The sequence below is a fragment of the Limulus polyphemus genome, unplaced genomic scaffold (assembly GCF_000517525.1).
Source record: "Limulus polyphemus unplaced genomic scaffold, Limulus_polyphemus-2.1.2 Scaffold4255, whole genome shotgun sequence".
Lineage (NCBI taxonomy): Eukaryota > Metazoa > Arthropoda > Merostomata > Xiphosura > Limulidae > Limulus > Limulus polyphemus.
The window spans coordinates 4,340-10,410 of NW_013669865.1; positions in this window are offsets into that span (position 1 = coordinate 4,340).

The window sequence follows — 6,071 nt, forward strand, 5'->3', positions numbered from 1 at the left end:
AGCTGCCTTCCCTCCTAGTCTTACACTGCTAAATTAGGGACGGCTAGCGCAGATAGCCCTCGTGTAGCTTTGCGCGAAAATTCAAAACAAACAAACAAACAAACATACGCAACAAGCAATGCTGGTTATTTGCCGGGTCTGAGATACGCGACCTGTTTGTTCGGCTATTTTTTTTTATCTAAAGTTGAAAACACTTTAATTGAGTTCAAGTTTGCCTCGATTTCATTACCAACTGATATTTAACTCGTGTAGTTAACTACATTACGTCTAATGTAAATATTAATCTGAATAATATTTAACTTGTTATCTCCAAAATTTAACCCACCCGTAACATCGATCCGATCCCTAAAAGTGAGCACATGATAATATCTCTTTTTTTTTCTTTTCTTTAAGAAATCAGGTCAATTTTATGAAATCTGTTTAGAGCCGGAATAGTCAGACACTTATTTTTTCACTTTCTTGCTTACCGTAAGGTCAAAGGTCCAGAGAAACACATGTCACCAATTTGCACCTTCCACTACCCATAAAAAAAAACATAGATGGGCTTAAACAGAAATATTGATAACTTTCAACTCTGTTTCCAGTTCGTTTGTTTTTTAAAGAGATACTTTAAATGTACTTCAGTTTCAGAATTTTTAACACGATGTAGTGTAAAATGCACACTTATTAATCAATGTGTAGTGTACATTAGTTTCTCTCTGTGTTCTCCTAAAATTTCTAATGTGAATGCGACTTCAAAATGTAACAAAAATACACATAAAATACATATCAGTTGGAAATGTACTGGCGGTCCCTAACAGACCGCGATTTGTCTGTTGACCATAACTTCACCGTTTAGTTTTATTCTACTTAAATCATTTTTAAGCTGTTACTTTCATCAACTCGCTGTATTTATTGTTCTCACACAAGTACAATCTTTTAGTGAAAATTGTTGTTGTTCTTTTTGCACAATGAAGTTTTCCTACCTTTTTTTTATTTTTGGAAAACTTCAAACATTTTATAATTAACAGAAAGAAATAATAATAATTTAAATGTTTAAAGGAACATCACGACTTCATATGTGACATTTTTGTTAGCTCAGTACAACGTAAACTTTCATGTTTATCGCCCGGCATGACCAGATGGTTAGGGCACTTGACTTGCAATCTGAAGGTCGAGGGTTCGAATCTCCGTCCCAGCAAACATGCTCGCCCTTTCAGCCGTGGGGGCGTTATAATGTGACGGTTAATCTCACTATTCGTTGGTAAAAAAGTAGCCCAAGAGTTGGCGGTGGGTGGTGATGAGCTGCCTTCTCTCTAGTCTTTCACTGCTAAATTAGGAACGGCTCGCACAGATATCCCTCGTGAACCTTTGCATGAAATTCAAAATAAACCAAACAAATTAAACATAGTAAAGAATAAGAAGAACAAGAAAACGTTCTATAGTTGTTTTGGTCAGATCATTAAAAAGACATATACAATTCAATAATAACGACACACGCGTACAATCTTAAAAAAATTGTTCTGGTAATAATATCGCAATTCTAAAGTCCTACACCACAAATGTTTATATTGTTGAATTATCAGAATCTGTGCGCACCAAGTATGTACAGGCACGTGATTCCAAATAATCCATAAACATTTTGTTTTATTCTGAATAGAGACTTCCGCTGATTAAATGTTATAATTTTAATTTATGTCCCGCGCTTGACGGATATTTTTTTTGTACTCCTTCTTCGGTGATAGTGTGAAATATGAATTATAGGCCTATCTCATGAAATATTGGATCATGTAAAATATTATTTATAAAAAAAATTAAATGTACTTCGGAAAAGATAAGGTTCGTATTAATTGAGTTTAGTTAGATTTATGGTAAAGATATTTTTTTTAGGTATATTGACCATAGTTCAAGAATATATACCGGAAGTACCTCAAACTTCCTTATAAACCGGAAGTAACTCAAACTTCCTTAGAAACCGGAAGAACCTCTTTAAAATTCTCTTCAAAGTGAAACGTCAGAGTACGACTGGATAAGGTTTAGTTACAAATGAGCATTTGTCTGTACTGACATTACATGGCACGTAGACGCAAATTTCAAAAATGTCATTTTAAAGTGAAACTCTGTTGAGTAAGTAGCTTATTCCGTAATCGAGATGTTTGTCAAGATAGCTGATAACAAGTAACTTTCAACAAGTCTCTTCAAACGCACGAGAGTTACCAATATTTATGGTTGAATGATTAACTTTTTGGTATCAAATGTTGTCTGGTTATACAGCTGTTTGATTAATCATTACATATCAGTTACTTCTCCCAACGGCCCGGCATGGCCAGGTGGTTAAGGCACTCGACTCCCAATCTGAGGGTCGCGGTTCGAATCCCTCTTACACCAAACATGCTCGCCCTTTCAGCCGTGGGGGCGTTATAATGTGACGGTCAATCCCACTATTCGTTGGTAAAAGAGTAGCCCAAGAGTTGATGGTGATGACTAGCTGCCTTCCCTCTAGTCTTACACTGCTAAATTAGGGACGGCTAGTACTTTTACAGAGGAGTTTAAAACTTGGTTTGTTTTTTATTTTTTATAATCTGTGTAACAACATTATGTTTCCATGTTATCCATCTACAATGCGACCATATAATCTCTTAGTGTGTTATAGTTAATCGTAATATATTCCAATCATGAAACCTCGATCGTTTTAAATATGATATAAATAAAAAGAGGTCTTTACCCCCTTCTCAAACCAACACGCGGTGGGAGGTCTTTACCCCCTTGTCAGGTGGTGGGCGTGATGTATGACAACGTCTGCCATGAAATATTTATGGATTCATTTCGAACACGAATGTCTAAGCAGATGTCACGCAAAACTCAAATTCACGTGTTTCGATAGTAATTAGGGAAGAAGACTACAGAATCAATTTCTATTATAATTAACGTTTAGTGATTTTGATTTTAAGAAATAGGTTAATCACTCTCAAACCCACAAAAAAGGCTTAATAGTAGTACATCTTACAAAGCAACAACGAAAGTTTACGTGAAGTTTTCTCAAGATTAACAATCTTAATGGCGTTATTTTCTTAGCTGCAAAAATCCTTTTAAGTATTGGATTTCTTTATGACGTGAGAAACAAAACAAAAACAGAAGTCTAATAACGAAGCCTTTTTGTAAGGTAGGATTGGCAAGTTAGGCGTTAATATGTTATATAGTTTTTCGACTCAAAATTCTTATAGAGTGATATTACGTGAGGCTCCACGATGGCTCAGCATCAAGTCTCGGGGCTTATAACGCTAAAAATCAGGGTTCGATATGGCAGTGGACAGCACACACTACCCCATTGTATGGCTTTAGGCTTAAGAACAAACAAAAGCACAAGAAAACTGGAAACCCTATACTTTAATATAAAAATTGGACTATTCTAGAAGCCAACTATATACGTTTAAAGAGGTAAAGCAAGCCCATGGCTATTATTATTATATTTTCATTGGGGGGAGGAAATAATTGTGGGAAGCACTATACAACAAGCGGTGTGGGCTAGTCGTCGGAGCTTCGACTTTACCGCCATTCACAACTAATTTATATTAAGTTGAGGAATGCAGTTGCGAGTGGATCACACAAGTCACTAACTCGAGGAAGTTTGCGGTCAGAATAAAGAATTGACTCTGGGTCTGAGGTTCAGAATACACTTCAATGTTTAATAAACAAATTCTGAATAAACGTATAATACTTTCGAATCTCTTATTCACTTCAGTAACTCCATTCAAATGTTACTAATCTAGGCTCAACCAACGATACTTCTGAGTTACTACATCAACTTCTGGTTACGTTCTTCGATTCAAGAGAGGTATCATGGATTACTTAGATGAAGCTCGAGCGAAACATACACTCTGGACCTTGCAGGGGAGACACTGGCATGGCTGTTCCATACATGGTATCTTCTGCGGCAGAACTCTGGCTCTGAATTTTTTGTCGCAGGACTCTTGGGAGACAGGCAGCAATTCTTATTTGCAGCTCAAAACTGGACTTTCAACTGAACTTCTGGCCAAAAACAGGGGTTCTTATACCAATTCTCTTTGATATCCTTGCAACTTTGCAAATAGTTCAAATTTCCACCCGCAAGTAGACCTGTCACTTAATTGGACGGTTTTTCGCATTTCGTCATACTTCTCGGAACTCAAGACAAAAAATTTTTGACGATTGGCCATAGTAGAAGACGATAACTCAGCTGCCTTTTTTACACGTATCTATCCTCCTCTTCTGGACATCGATATGACTGATGTGCGAACGACTTTCAGTTTTGTGACTTGGACAACGATTTTATTAAATACGGTGTATAAAGCAAAGCATTATTTATACTTTTGAAACACAGTTATGCTTTACACTATAAACATATAATATTTTTAACGCTCTTCGTTTATTTGTTTGTTTCAGACATTCACTCAAACCTACACAAAAGAGCTATTTGTGCATCAGCCGTCCCTATATTTGTAACCTATAGACTAGAGAGAAACAGCACTCACCGCCAACTTTTGGGCTAATCTTGATTAATCTAATATTGGGATCTGACTGTCACATTTATAACTCACCAACGGCCTTAAAGTGAGCAGCACATTTTTCCGGAAACGTGTCGCGAACAATGGATCATTGGATTCACAGTCCGGTCAAGCTAACCACTAGTTCACGCCCGACCCTCGAGCACTTTAGAATACTGGTCTATTCTTCTTTTCCATAAACAAAAAGAATAGTCTGCTATTCAAATGTGCTCGAGCTCCAAGGATCTTTTGAAATGATAATTTTTTTACGAACCTTTGTGCTAACTCTTTCATCATGATTAAATTCTTTAGCAACGAACAGTGGGATTGACTGTCACATTATAACGCACCCAGAGTTGAAAGGGCGAACATATTCGGGGACAGGATTCGAACCCACGATACTCCTATTGCGAGTCCAGTGCCATAACCACTATAGTAAAGCTGATTTCAGATTAATATTCGTTGTAAATATTATCTCTGAAGGTGAAAAGCATCCGAGTTACACGTTAACCCAAACGAGATTATTTTCTTTACCCAAAAATTACTAACTACAAATCAAACTTGCTGTATCCAGTTGTATTTGTGCCGTACAGTTTTGACTCCATCATCATTTTCCTTTTCTTCTATTTTGTGGCTAAGTCTTTGAAAAATAAAAGATTTTGGTTAATTAATAAATACAATTACATAAAACCTCATTTAAAAATGGGAGAGCTAAAATATTACTTTAGTCTCTGTACGTTATTCATCTTTTAAGATAACTAAGCCTAACACTGTAATTGTTTTTCGTTTTTAGTACTATTGTCAGTATTATTTTTAGTCTTTGTACGTTATACAACTTTTTAAAATAATTAAGCCTAATACTGTAATTATTTTTTTGTGTGTGTATGTGTGTGTGTGTTTGTTTTTCTGGTTTTAGTACTATTGTTAGTATTATTTTAGTCTTTGTACGTTATCCATCTTTTAACATAACTAAGCCTAACACTGTAATTGTTTTTCGTACTATTATCAGTATTATTTTAGTCCTTGTACGTTATCCATCTTTTAACATAACTAAGCCTAACACTGTAATTGTTTTTAGTACTATTATCAGTATTATTTTTAGTCTTTGTATGTTATCCATCTTTTAACATAATTAAGCCTAACACTACTATTGTCAGTAAGTATCTTTTACCAAATCATTCATCAAAATTTTTACTTTTAGGTCCATATTGTTCTCTAGATATTTGTTTGACTAATCTACAAAGCTCCTTTGTTATTAATAACTTTACAGTGGGATTAAATTTCAAATGGGATTCGAAAAAGAAAACTTTCGTTATTTTTACTTAATAATTTTCGGGGCAAAGCTTCCCTAATTTTAAACTCACAGATGAAAGTGAAAATAGCTAAACAATAGCATCTACCGCCAATTCTTGGGATATTCTTCTCTGATTGAATAGTGGGACTTAAACCATCATTCTTATGACGTACACACAGCCCAAAAGCAAAACGTTTTAATGGTAACGGGCCGCAAAACCACGAAATCCTCGGATTTACAATCCGAGCACACCCTTCCCATTAAAGATAAAACGT